This window comes from Silurus meridionalis, chromosome 6 (assembly GCF_014805685.1).
Source record: "Silurus meridionalis isolate SWU-2019-XX chromosome 6, ASM1480568v1, whole genome shotgun sequence".
Taxonomy (NCBI): domain Eukaryota; kingdom Metazoa; phylum Chordata; class Actinopteri; order Siluriformes; family Siluridae; genus Silurus; species Silurus meridionalis.
In genome coordinates this window covers 33,782,091-33,797,591 of record NC_060889.1, presented here as the reverse complement: position 1 = coordinate 33,797,591, position 15,501 = coordinate 33,782,091, and the positions used below count along the sequence as shown (strand labels likewise).

At 37.2% G+C, this 15,501-nt stretch overlaps 1 protein-coding gene across 1 annotated transcript in view; it reads right to left on the bottom strand.

Moving 5' to 3' along the window:
• LOC124386907 (carcinoembryonic antigen-related cell adhesion molecule 5-like) overlaps positions 1-15,501 on the bottom strand; it is a 403,644-nt gene that overhangs the window by 252,843 nt on the left and 135,300 nt on the right. The gene's annotated exons all lie outside the window — the stretch shown is intronic.

The window sequence follows — 15,501 nt, the reverse complement described above, 5'->3', positions numbered from 1 at the left end:
GCTGTCTAAATAGAGCTGGACATGTTCTCCATATGTGGATCTCTTTCACTTTTTAAAAAACAGTCAGAAAGGTGGACTGGCTTCTCTAAATGTCTGAACTAGGTATTGTGAATGAGTGTGTATGAATGTACTCTTTGTGTGTATGAATGTACTGTATGTGTGTATAATTGTACTGTGTGTGTGTATGAATGAAATGTATGTGTGTATAAATGTACTGTATGTATGTATGTATGTACTGTGTGTGTATGGTCTCCTGTAATGGACTCATCCACTGCTCCTGGGATTAAACTCTATATTGATCACAGCCATGAGCAGGATAAAGCAGCTCCACACCTCCATACACACCTAACAAACCTGAATGAAATAAACATGAGGAAACTGCATACAGATCCTGTAATATAGAGAAAAATCATCCCTCTTCATCTCTCACATCACACCATGAAGCACAAATTACATTCACTTATTCACTCCACAATACTGTATATAATACTGCATTTTCTACATCTACAGCAAAACCTTCTTGGGTAGAAGTAATTATGCAACATTAGAAGAAAACATTAAAAGAATGTCAAATATTTATTCTGTGAATATTAAATACATTATTAATATTTAGTTTGGTAACAATATGGCCAAAAACTTTGCTAAAATAAATCATAAAATATATTATCAGTTTTTATGTTTTTTTTTTTTTTTTTTCATTTCTTTTAACCCCTCAACCATTTTATTTCACAATCCAGGCTTTAGGCTGACAGGACTGTACCAACAGAGAAGAGCGGATGACAAAACTAAACTAGACAAAAACAAAACCAAACAAGTAGATATTTATTTTACATTAAGTGAATGATCTCCATTTGAAAACATTCAGGTATGTAGACACTCTTTTAAATATAGAGTGTGAGCAGACTGAAAGAAGATCAGGTGAATTAAAAGATACTTTTCATAAAAATTAATTACTAGCGGAAATTATGAAAAATGTACTTGTAGTTACCACTAGAGGGCAACAAAGACGTAGGTTTTACTTTTCAACCATGGGCTCTACTTCTTTCCTTGATAACAAAGTGTTCACTATATTTACTTTAGCGAGCTAAAATATATATGTTGTGTTTAACTCTGGTCACGTGTTCTATTTTGTATGCAGGTTTTGGTGATGAACAGTAGGTGGTGTTTCTTTTTTTGTGTGTTTTTTGTTTTCCCATAAAGAAGAAGGAAGAACAGATGCATACTGGATTTAAATAATCTTCCAGTCAAGTGCAGGTAATCCAGTTTAATCAGCCTGGAGAAATTTACACCCCCCTAAATCAGACTATTTAATTCCTCTACAGGACTGGGAAGAAATGCAGTGATGAGGAAGTTATCTAGCAGAGTTTAAAAATGAAACCTTGCATTTCACTTTATAAAGCACTGGGATCCTCATCTTACACTCAATAATACTGCTGGATCCAGTGATCTGCATTGAAGGAAACACTTTATTAATCCTATGTGAGAAATAAAGTGTTTCCTTCAATGCAGATCACTGGATCCAGCAGTATTATTGAGTGTAAGATGAGGATCCCAGTTTGCTCATTGATTCAGGACACTGAAGATGAGGTACATATTTCAACAATACAGATTCATTTACACTCATTAGTATATTTAAATCCTCTGAATAATGTAGATGTTGTACTGTAAAACCTCCTTAGTTACCTAGAGTTACACTTCAAACCGAACCTGTCACATAACACATATGGATCCACTGATCCACTTGAGCAGGTTTGCTGAAGTTCAAACAATGTCCTAATCACACAATTAACTCCTCACTCAGAATATTTAAACTGCAGATGAATAACATTATACTCCACTACACACTTTAATAAAGGCACAAAGAGAACATTTACTCACAGAACATCACAGTGAGTGGACTGAACTCCATCCTGTCCCTCTAATGACTAACTGAGTGTTAAAGCCTTATCACTTCCTTTGATCTCATACACACACACACACACACACACACACACACACACACACACACACAAACACAAACACATACAAAGAGAGAAATAATTTAAATGTTACCTAAAATTGACTCAGATGTGGTAGTTCTTCTTTCCATTTTTCACCTAAAGACATTTAAGACTTTAAGATCAATGATTGTAAAAGGATTAAAATCAGTATATCATCATTCATTATGATGTCTAAAACTCCCTTAGATGTTATGAGGAAGAAACCTTGACAGGAACCAGACTCAAAAGAGGAACCCATCATCAGTTGGGTGACATCAAGAGTTTGATCATAAATCTTCAACAATACAGAACACTGGACAGTGAGAACTAACATGAGCACTGGAGTATAAGATTAAAAGTGATGTTCTTTTTGCAGTCTTATACAGTCTATATGGTTAGTAGCTCCTAGTTTTATAAGCTCAGCATTTGTGATCATCACAGATCCAGCACCAGCTTCTCCATGCCAGAGCCTTTAAACACTCCAGGAGGTCCAATGTCAAACTCCATACATGTAGCGGGATCCAAATGGCACTGGTTCACACACAACAGTCTATGTAGATCTCATACACACACACACACACACACACACACACACACACACACACACACAAACACAAACACATACAAAGAGAGAAATAATTTAAATGTTACCTAAAATTGACTCAGATGTGGTAGTTCTTCTTTCCATTTTTCACCTAAAGACATTTAAGACTGTAAGATCAATGATTGTAAAAGGATTAAAATCAGTATATCATCATTCATTATGATGTCTAAAACTCCCTTAGATGTTATGAGGAAGAAACCTTGACAGGAACCAGACTCAAAAGAGGAACCCATCATCAGTTGGGTGACATCAAGAGTTTGATCATAAATCTTCAACAATACAGAACACTGGACAGTGAGAACTAACATGAGCACTGGAGTATAAGATTAAAAGTGATGTTCTTTTTGCAGTCTTATACAGTCTATATGGTTAGTAGCTCCTAGTTTTATAAGCTCAGCATTTGTGATCATCACAGATCCAGCACCAGCTTCTCCATGCCAGAGCCTTTAAACACTCCAGGAGGTCCAATGTCAAACTCCATACATGTAGCGGGATCCAAATGGCACTGGTTCACACACAACAGTCTATGTAGATTTTACATACACACACACACACACACACACACACACACACACACACACACACACACACACACACACACACACACACACACACACACACACACACACAAAGAAACATAGTAAATGAGAGAGGTCAGAGGATAATGGCCAGACTGGATTAGATGACAGGAAGGATAAAATAACTTAACATGTCACCAGTGACTGAAAGGTGAAACTAAAATTCCTTTGTCTCCCTCTAGTGGCGACTGCAGTATACTTTTAATCCTGAACTTTTAGTTTCACTTTTCATTCACTGGCCACCACATATTGAGTTTCTGTCACCTTCTTGTCCACTCGAGTCAGTCTGGCCAGTCTCCTCTGACCTCTCATCAACAAAATGTTTACTTTAGTGTGTATGATCTATATAGACTGCTGTGTGTGAAAATACCTGGAGATTTCTGAATAAAGTGTAGAGTTAAAATATACAGCACTGTTACTGAATGTGTTTTTCTTTAACTGAGACTATTATAGTTTTTTGACACTTTCAGATTTTACATGATGTTTCTGAAACTTTTAGGTTATAAAAATGTAACAGGAGCAACTACAAAATTCTCTCTCTCTCTCTCTCTCTCTCTCTCTCTCTCTCTTCCTCTTTCTGTCACAAAGACACACACACACACACACACACACACACACACACACACTCTGTGTGTGTGTGATTTTGTGATGGTAGGCTGTGATGAGGGCTGAGTGCTGGTTTCTCTCTCTGTAGGTACACAGGAAGTGGTACGGCTTTAACACACACCTCTGCTCTGTCACTCAGTCAGTCATTAGAGGGACAGGATGGAGTTCAGTCCACTCGCTGTGATGTTCTGTGAGTAAATGTTCTCTTTGTGTCTTCATTAGAGAGAGTGATGAGGTATAAAGTTGTTCATCTGCAGTGTAACTCTGTGTTATGAAAAGGGTTCAGTTTGATGTGTAACTACAGTAAAGAGTACAATAAGTGTAAATGATGTAATGAGTGTAAATGTGTCTGTATTGCTGAAATCTGTACCTGATCTTCTGTGTCCTTGTTCTTGTATTGCTGTCTGGTGTTCAGTGACGACTTCTCATGATTAGATGATTTGCTAAAATTACATTGACTGGATTGTGTTTGTAAATATTATTAATGAAAGTCATGTTTCTGACTGACTGAAATGGTTTCAGCTGCAGTATTGAGCTTTTACTTGATCTGTCCAGTTTGCAGTTTTTTGGCTGTTATGATCTGCACAAAGAAACATCTCAGTACAAGTTTTATTCACACTAACACCAATCCACAATGTGTATCTGTGCAGAAACACACATTTCTCATGAGTATTATTAATAGAGGCCTGGGAGCAGAGGCCAGTTGGTGGTTGTGGTTTAGTTTCAATGCAGTGATGTATGTGAAGAGTGGGAGGAGGTGTGAATGTGGACATGTGAAAGCAATAACTAACTTTTAACTCTTTAACTGCTGATATGGTTCACATTCCACTGACCTTCACTGTGACTTTTTACTGCATCACACATCATTACAGTTTACATCATACTAATGCAGTTTCTATTGTACTCTTTACTATATTACTTCTTTATCCGCACCCCCCAGCAAAAGTGTTGGAAACAATCCTTTCAGGTTCTGGTCCGTGCTCACGTGCAGTAATGATTTATATTTCAGTCCGTCATTAGAGAGATGAAGTGTGGGTGGGAAATCATTCCTCTAAGAAAAAGTGTTCCAGAAACTTCTCCATGTGGTGTCTGACACCTGACCCTGTTATTACATTTGGAAGACACCATTATTCAGAGCAACTTACAACTGAGCAGGGGAGGGTTAAGGGCCTTGCTCAGGGGCCCAGCAGTGGCAGCTCAGTGGTGGTGGGATTTGAACATGTGACCTTCTGATCCAAATTACAATACCTTCACCACTGAGATACCACCTCCCGTATTAGTTGATCAAGAAGTGTATAGACAGGGACACTGTAAATTAGAAGTATTTGAAAGATTGGGCAAACCTATAAAGAATTATGTTTTATGAGTGTTTGAATATGGAACATGATTGAAAATGCACCTGAGTTTTGGAGTGATATTTGCCTTTACTTTTTTCCAAAACTCCACAGTAAAATGAGTTGAAAATTAACACAGTTATTTACAGGGTTGACAATTAACTGAGTCATAGACAGGGACACTGTAAATTAGAAGTATTTGAAAGATTGGGCAAACCTATAAAGAAAAATGTTTTGAGTGTTTGAATATGGAACATGATTGAAAATGCACCTGAGGTTTGGAGTGATATTTGCCTTTACTTTTTCCAAAACTCCACAGTAAAATGAGTTGAAAATTAATAAAATAATAGACAGGGACACTGTTAATAAGAATAATTAGAAAGATTGAGCAAACCTATAAAGAATTATGTTTTATGAGTTTTTGAATATGGAACATGATTGAAAATGCACCTGAGGTTTGGAGTGATTTTGCCTTTACTTTTCTCCAAAACTCCACAGTGAAATGAGTTGAAAATTAACACAGTTATTTACAGGGTTGACAATTAACTGAGTCATAGACAGGGACACTGTAAATTAGAAGTATTTGAAAGATTGGGCAAACCTATAAAGAAAAATGTTTTATGAGTGTTTGAATATGGAACATGATTGAAAATGCACCTGAGGTTTGGAGTGATTTTGCCTTTACTTTTCTCCAAAACTCCACAGTGAAATGAGTTGAAATTTGATAAAATAATAGACAGGGACACTGTAAATTAGAAGTATTTGAAAGATTGAGCAAACCTATAAAGAAAACTGTTTTATGAGTGTTTGAATATGGAACATGATTGAAAATGCACCTGAGGTTTGGAGTGATTTTGCCTTTAATTTTTCCAAAACTCCACAGTAAAATGAGTTGAAAATTAACACAGTTATTTACAGGGACACTTTAAATAAGAATAATTAGAAAGATTGAGCAAACCTATAAAGAAAAATGTTTTATGAGTGTTTGAATATGGAACATGATTGAAAATGCACCTTAGTTTTGGAGTGATATTTGCCTTTACTTTTCTCCAAAACTCCACAGTGAAATGAGTTGAAAATTAACACAGTTATTTACAGGGTTGACAATTAACTGAGTCATAGACAGGGACACTGTAAATTAGAAGTATTTGAAAGATTGGGCAAACCTATAAAGAAAAATGTTTTGTGAGTGTTTGAATGTGGAACATGATGCACTGAGTCTTTTTTTTATAACGGAAACGCCTTTCTGAAGCGTCTTCACGTGTATTTTGACCGCTCCCACCACCCGTACCGTAAGTGCACGAGTAGACGCGCAACACTAAACAAAGTGCGGCTGCTTAACCGTGTATTTTCAAGACGCGGCTGGCTTAACCGCAGTCAAAAGTGTGGGAATGAATCCTTTAAAATGAAGCTCTAATCTCTTATATAATTGCTGCACATTTATGCTGTGAATTTCCCATTCCACTACATCCAGATGAGGATCTGTGTGTCAGGATCTGAGGAGGTTCCGGTTGGGTTTTTCTTTCTCTCTCTCTCTCTCTCTCTCTCTCTCTCTCTCTCTCTCTCTCTCTCTCTCTCTCTCTCTCTCTCTCTCTCTCTCTCTCTCTCTCTCTCTCTCTCTCTCTCTCTCTCTCTCTCTCTCTCTCTCTCTCTCTCTCTCTCTCTCTCTCTCTCTCTCTCTCTCTCTCTCTCTCTCTCTCTCTCTCTCTCTCTCTCTCTCTCTCTCTCTGTATAAGATCACAGGAAGTGTTGAGAATGTAACATTTATCACTGCTGTCACACAGTCAGTAATAAAGAGACAGAATGAAGTTCACTCCACTCCTTGTTATTGTTTGTGTATAAATCTTTTATTTGTGTCTTCATTAAAGTGCATGATGGGTATAAAGTTGTTGATCTGCAGTCTGAAGGTCCTGAGTGATGAGTTGATTGTGTGATTGTGTAACTGCAGAAACAATCATTTCTCATGTGTATTATTAATAGAGGCCTGGGAGCAGAGGCCAGTTGGTGGTTGTGGTTTAGTTTCAATGCAGTGATGTATGTGAAGAGTGGGAGGAGGTGTGAATGTGGACATGTGAAAGCAATAACTAACTTTTAACTCTTTCATTGCTGAGATCTTGTTAAAATTTGATCTCCACTGACACTCACTGAACTCTTTTAAACAAAAGCTGGAAATCCTCCTTTACAAGCCACAGAGTTTCCACAACAGCACCCACTGGAGATCAAATCAATATTCAGAGTGAAAATATTACTGAAGATCTTTTTTTTTTACTGAAGTATTACAGTTTTTACTCCTCTTTACTCTACAACTCTTCACCTCCACTACCCAGCAAAAGTGTGGGAATGAATCCTTTAAAATGAAGCTCTAATCTCTTATATAATTGCTGCACATTTATGCTGTGAATTTCCCATTCCACTACATCCAGATGAGGATCTGTGTGTCAGGATCTGAGGAGGTTCCGGTTGGGTTTTTTTCTTTCTCTCAGGATCTCCCGGTTTCACAGCGCGCACTTCCGGGTTTCGTGGCGCGCGCTTCCCGCTCATCTCCTTTCTCTCTCGCGCGCGCAGCAGCGTATTTAAGGACGCCGTTAGCACGTGCTCTCTGCCGGATGATCTGTTCTGTTCCCCCGCGGTCCTGACAGTAATCTCTCCTGTTTCCCGTGCGGATCACCGGTTTCCTACCCTGCCGGCTCCCGCTCCCGACTCCCTGCCCCGCGTTCCTCTGCTGGAACTGCTACCCAGGACGGATAATTCCCGGACTCTACTCCCGGAAGCTGCTTTCTAGCGCCGACTAGTGTTAAAGCTTGGAACTGTTCTTCAGACTCTGTTTATTCCTGCTTGGTTCTGTATTTCAGTTTAGGATTATTGGATTATTAGAGTGACAGGTCTGTTGGTTTTATGTCTATGATTTAAGATTTTCACATTTCTATATTAATAATATTTGGTTTCTCTGTGCAGTAAAGTGAAAAAGTGACATTTTATTGATCAGAACAGTGACCTTTATATAAGTTATAGGAGGTTTTGTTTATTAATAATTATGAGGTCTTATAAGGTATTTATTACAGATGGTGTTCAGATTTTCTGAATATAAAGTAATAGTGTGGGTTCAGTGTGTATAAAGTGCTGTTTATATTGACATCTTGTTTTGTTTATTTTTAGTGTTGATGTCACTTATACCAGTGGTCCAGACTCAAGGTGATTTATATCGTGTTTATTATTTATATTGTGAGCAGATTTGATTAGTTTTGAGGAGTTTGTGTTAAATTCTGCTCCTAGTTTATTAATGCAGTTTTTATCACTTTAAACAAATGAAGTAACATTTACTCCGTTATTTTCATTTTCTGTTCTCGTATCATCTGATGTGTAGATTCACTTTGTGCTCTTGGTAAATTCACCCACACTGTGTGTTATGATAAATAGTGTTATAATGTAAGAAAAAGATGAACAAAATAACTTCAGATGTGAATAAATAGTTTTATTCTGCTTAAATGTCTTTATTAATGAAATATTAAACAGCACATGTATTTAATGACAGCAGTACATGAGAGCGACTGTCATAAACAGCACTAAATAAAATGCTCCACAATGCCTTTGATTTCTTAATAAGAAGAAGTTTATTATAGACACATATGAACATCAACAATAACATAAACATGTGTTTATACTCAGTCTAAAATATATTAATGTACACGGGAATGACTTTATATACGGTTTATTAACAGCAGAATGTTTTATAGGGAATGGTAAAGCTGTGGTGTCCATAAAGCCTGATACACACGTGTTCATTGGAGAGCGTGTTACTCTCAGATGTGAAATACAGGGAGGAGGCTCTGAGTGGGAATACGGCTGGTATAAAAGTAATAACAAATTTACAGACAGCACAAAACAGGAGATCAGAATCCAGTCTGTTGGAGACTCTGACAGTGGTGACTACACCTGCAGAAGACTATGGGATTCCTCTCAGAGATCAGAGACCAGTGATGCTGTTACACTCACTGTATCAGGTGAGTCTGATGATGTCTTTATTTTCATTTTTGTGCACTTACTTAAATGGTGATATTTTTGTTAATGTACAGAGTGTAACTACCAGTAAATGAGTCCATGTTTGTTGATGTTCTCATCCCTGTTTACTAGACAAGAATTTCTTCCACAGGAATCACCATGTCTTTTTCAGAAGTATCTGTGTTTTATATTGAGTTTGCAGTATAATTCTGCTGAGTCAGTGTGATTAATTACACACAGTGAACATTATGAAAGAAGGCAATAAATCTCACCGTGTTTCGGCTCTGTGTTTATCTGATACAGTGTTTTATACTTTAATTGAATTAAGAATTTTATTACAACAAAAAACAGACCAAATAGCAGTTGTTGTAACAAACCATACAATAGTAACATCTTGTTTTTAAAGTTTTTTTGATCCTTCATCATTTCATACCAACAGCAAAACCCAAACCGACTGTGAGAGTGAATCCTCAGAGCTCCGTCTACACTGGAGACACCGTCACTCTGAGCTGTGAGCTGCAGTCCACTGGATGGGAGTTTCAATGGGAGACAGTTAACCAGCAGCAGCTTCAGTATATTGAACAAGCAAAAACACTTACAGTGACAGTCGATAATGAAGAAGAAACAGAGTACTGGTGTAGCGCACGCAGGAAAAACTACTATGATGATGACTACAGCAACAACTACTACTATTACGACACAGAACGGAGTGATTATATGTGGATTACAGGGAGTGGTATGTTATAACCCTTTTCAATATTCCAATATAAAAATATTATTAATATATATATATATATATATATATATATATATATATATATATATATATATATATATATATATATATATATATATATATTGCTTGGTTATTGTAATTCCTTGTGATTCCTTTGTATAAGAAAACATGTTTGCTGACTAATTATTTAAATTAACACAAGACCTCATTTGTACTTTAGATGACTGAGGTGATGAAAGCAAACAGTTGCATCGAATATTCCACTATTTTTATATCATCATTGTCCACTGATATGATAAAAAATTTAAATGCAATATTCTTACATACAGAAAGACCCAAACCAGTGGCATCTATAAATCCTGATAAACAGGTGTTCAGTGGAGACACTGTCACTCTGAGATGTGAGATACAGGATAAAAGTGTATCTAGGTGGCAGTACAGCTGGTATAAAGATGCTTCACTCAGTCCTGTCAGTAGTGTACAGATGTACACAATCAGTAGTGTTGAAGTGACACACACAGGTAAATACACCTGTAAAGGAAGAGAGAGTGGAGGCTCACGTTCCTCACACCTCAGTGATGCTGTTACACTGACTGTATCAGGTGAGTGTGGGTTTTTTTTTTGGCTTGTGAAAATGTGTAATTTGCCATTAATAAAAATGTTCTTATTGTGTAGTAAATAAAACTACAAAACGTTAAAGTTTTAAATAAACTCTTTTTTTCTGGATGAAAACTGTGACTGCTGAATATTTTTTTGGGAAATCATTAAAAACAACACATTGTTTATTATTATTATTATTATTATTATTATTATTATTATTATTATTATTATTATTTTTTATTAATTTTATTATTATTTTTTTAATTAATATTATCATTATCATTCTTAATGATACTGCCACTGCTGGGCCCTTTGAGCAAGGCTCTTAACCCTCATCTTTGTATGGTAAATGAGATCATTTTTAGTTGCTGAATAACAATTTCACTGTGGGATTAATAAAGTATTCTGATAAGGGTGTCTGCCAAAGGCTGTCTATTCTTATACATTTATTTTGGAATGAGAGGCACAATTCTGTTCAATTCTTTTTTCTACTAGTGTTACATTTATGTCACATACAAAGGCTCAGAAAGGTGCTGAAAGTACACAAAACTCAGTCTATAAAAAGGGAAATGTGCAAAGAAAATCCAAAACAAGCGGTAGAATCAATGTTAAATTCAGAACAGGGTCAGGAGATCAGCAAACAGGATACTTCACGCTTCAGAGAACATCAAGTAACAACAAGCTGAAAGCAAAAAGACAATCACAGTATAACAAGCTCGCTATCATGAGGAGATAAACTGAGCACATAGTTTACAATTTTCAGAATGAATGTCTGTATAAATGGTGTAGTGTGAGTGTGTGTAATTAACCAGATTTGTGAAAACAAACTACTGCATTCACATGTACACTATTTGTAAATCAATTATTTACTTATTATAATATTTTGTTTATGACATTTTAGATGCTCTGTTTCCTTCAGCAAGACCCAAACCAGTGGCATCATCAGACTTCAGTGATGCTGTTACACTGATTGTAGCAGGTGAGTGTGTGAGGTGTTTTGGTGACACTTCTTCCACTTCAACTCCCCCATTAGGGGGCGCCACAGTGGATCATCTGTCTCCATAGTACCCTGTCCTTTACATCTGCCTTTTCAAACCAACTACCTGCATGTCTTTCCTCACCACATCCATAAACCTCCTCCTTGGTCTTCTTCTTTTCCTCCTTCCTGCTGGCTCCATACTCAGCATTCTTCTACTGATGTACCCCATGTCCCTACTCTGCACATGTCCAAACTATCTCAAACACACCTGACTTCCACATACAATACTACAACTCCTCTCTCCACCCTGTCGTACACTTTGTCTAAACCCAAACACACAATGCAACTCCTTCTGACCTTCTCTATACTTCTCCATAAACAATCTCAAAACATAAAATGCATCTGTGCTGCTCTTCCTCAACATGAAACCATACTGTTGCTCACAGATGGTCACCTCTTCTCTCAGCCTGGCTTCCACTACTCTTTCCCATAACTTCATGGTGTGACTAGTCAACTTTATTCCCCTGTAGTTACTGCAGGTCTGCACATCTCCCTTATTCTGAAAACTTGTGAACCCTGTCACGAGCTCTCCTCAAACAGCTTCTTCCCAGAAACACAGTGATCTCATTTCTGCACCCACCCTTCTCGACAAATTTTGCTCCTGCATGTTTTGGCCTCTCCCTCAAAATGAAGATCCAGCTCTAAGATCACTGTTTTGACACTACTGCGGAGATCCAGTGTGAATAGCAGAAGTTGCTTAGAATGCTTAAAAAAAAAAAAGATCAAGGACACATTCCATTGCTGTACAAGGGGACTAGTCTGAAGCTTATAGTGTGTAAATGTAGATGAATAAAATATGTTCTTGTAAACAGAGCTAGTCTCAAAACTTTTTGATGCCACCTTTGATTTCATATATTGATTCATCTAACTATAGAAAAGTTTTCCATGTTGCCTCAATCCCTTTAAATGTGTTTTGACACAGAGAAGATGGCTGTATTTTGGTATAATTTTTACATATGGCTTTAACGTTAACCTGCATTTTTAGATGACACAGTGAACACAAATGATTTCTGAAGGTGTTTCTGAGCCCATGCAGTGATTTCCATTACAGATTCACACAATCACATCTGAATTCCCTGTTCCACCATTCTTATATCATTATCATACACTTATTCTAACATTCAGCATCCCATATTACATTCTCTGTTATTTTCTACAGTAAACCCAAACCAGTGGCATCTATAAATCCTGATAAACAGGTGTTCAGTGGAGACACTGTCACTCTGAGATGTGAGATACAGGATGAAAGTGTATCTAGGTGGCAGTACAGCTGGTATAAAGATGCTTCACTCAGTCCTGTCAGTAGTGTACAGATGTACACAATCAGTAGTGTTGAAGTGACACACACAGGTAAATACACCTGTAAAGGAAGAGAGAGTGGAGGCTCACGTTCCTCACACCTCAGTGATGCTGTTACACTGACTGTATCAGGTGAGTGTGTGAGGTGTTTTGGTGACACTTCTTCCACTTCAACTGCCCCATTAGGGGCGCCACAGTGGATCATCTGTCTCCATAGTACCCTGTCCTTTACATCTGCCTTTTCAAACCAACTACCTGCATGTCTTCCTCACCACATCCATAAACCTCCTCCTTGGTCTTCTTCTTTTCCTCCTTCCTGCTGGCTCCATACTCAGCATTCTTCTACTGATGTACCCCATGTCCCTACTCTGCACATGTCCAAACTATCTCAAACACACCTGACTTCCACATACAATACTACAACTCCTCTCTCCACCCTGTCGTACACTTTGTCTAAACCCAAACACACAATGCAACTCCTTCTGACCTTCTCTATACTTCTCCATAAACAATCTCAAAACATAAAATGCATCTGTGGTGCTCTTCCTCAACATGAAACCATACTGTTGCTCACAGATGGTCACCTCTTCTCTCAGCCTGGCTTCCACTACTCTTTCCCATAACTTCATGGTGTGACTGATCAACTTTATTCCCCTGTAGTTACTGCAGGTCTGCACATCTCCCTTATTCTTAAAGATCGGTACCAGCACACTCCTTCTCCATTCTTCAGGCATCCTCTCACCTTCCAGAATCTTGTTAAACAATCTTGTTAAAAACTTCACAAGCATCTCTCCTAAACATCTCAATGCTTCTACTGCTAATTTTGCTGACACATTAAAATGTGCAATTGAATATTTATGAAAATCTCCTTCATCTGTATTAATTCATCTTGAAAAAAAAAATTCAAAATAATTTTGTTGTTAATATGTGGTTGCTAAAAAAATGTTGTCTAAACCCTGTACAGTATTGATCCTATCCAGATGTTCAAGTTCCATTCCATAGGCATTAATGCTCCATCATTCTATTAGAGATGCAGGCTTTTGAGCTGATCGCTGATTTTAAGCCAGATGGTCCTGCTCTTCTTTAGTTCAGACAATGTGGCCTCCATTGTTTCTAAAAAATTCAAGGTGGTATCAAAAAGTTGAGGTTAAACACGTCAACAGATGGAAGCACAAAGCTACATGTCTAATCATAGGGATCACTGACCTTCATAAGACTATGTGTCAAAAGACATTGTCCTGTGTACATCAGGAGCTGTGCAACTGGTGCTATTCTGACCCTATGTGTTACCATGTCTGCTATTCTGAAAACTTGTGAACCCTGTCACGAGCTCTCCTCAAACAGCTTCTTCCCAGAAACACAGTGATCTCATTTCTGCACCCACCCTTCTCGACAAATTTTGCTCCTGCATGTTTTGGCCTCTCCCTCAAAATGAAGATCCAGCTCTAAGATCACTGTTTTGACACTACTGCGGAGATCCAGTGTGAATAGCAGAAGTTGCTTAGAATGCTTAAAAAAAAAAAAAGATCAAGGACACATTCCATTGCTGTACAAGGGGACTAGTCTGAAGCTTATAGTGTGTAAATGTAGATGAATAAAATATGTTCTTGTAAACAGAGCTAGTCTCAAAACTTTTTGATGCCACCTTTGATTTCATATATTGATTCATCTAACTATAGAAAAGTTTTCCATGTTGCCTCAATCCCTTTAAATGTGTTTTGACACAGAGAAGATGGCTGTATTTTGGTATAATTTTTACATATGGCTTTAACGTTAACCTGCATTTTTAGATGACACAGTGAACACAAATGATTTCTGAAGGTGTTTCTGATCCCATGCAGTGATTTCCATTACAGATTCACACAATCACATCTGAATTCCCTGTTCCACCATTCTTATATCATTATCATACACTTATTCTAACATTCAGCATCCCATATTACATTCTCTGTTATTTTCTACAGTAAAACCCAAACCAGTGGCATCTATAAATCCTGATAAACAGGTGTTCAGTGGAGACACTGTCACTCTGAGATGTGAGATACAGGATGAAAGTGTATCTAGGTGGCAGTACAGCTGGTATAAAGATGCTTCACTCAGTCCTGTCAGTAGTGTACAGATGTACACAATCAGTAGTGTTGAAGTGACACACACAGGTAAATACACCTGTAAAGGAAGAGAGAGTGGAGGCTCACGTTCCTCACACCTCAGTGATGCTGTTACACTGACTGTATCAGGTGAGTGTGTGTTTTTTTGAGACATATGGAAATTTGCAATTAAACATTTATGAATAGCTACTTATTGTGTAGTATACTGTATGTGTGGATATAATACAATGTAGTAACAAACACTGTATATGGAAATATTTGCAAATATTTAGAACATGTTTACATATTTTTGAATAAACACATTATAATTATTGTACCACTAGATATTGTTTGTAACTAGTACTCATTCTATAGTTTGTCTGTTAGACAGAGCTTGGTAAAATAATGTTTTTTGATAAAAATCACACCTGATGACAAATATTTATGATTACAATTCAATCAAAATTATGCATGTGCAAATAAGTGGATAGAGTTAATGAAACCCATTTGTTAATCAACCATAATTTTATGCTTATGACATTCATCATGACATTTTAGATGTTCTGTTATTTCCTACAGCGAGACCCAAACCAGTGGCATCTATAAATCCTGATAAACAGGTGTTCAGTGGAGACACTGT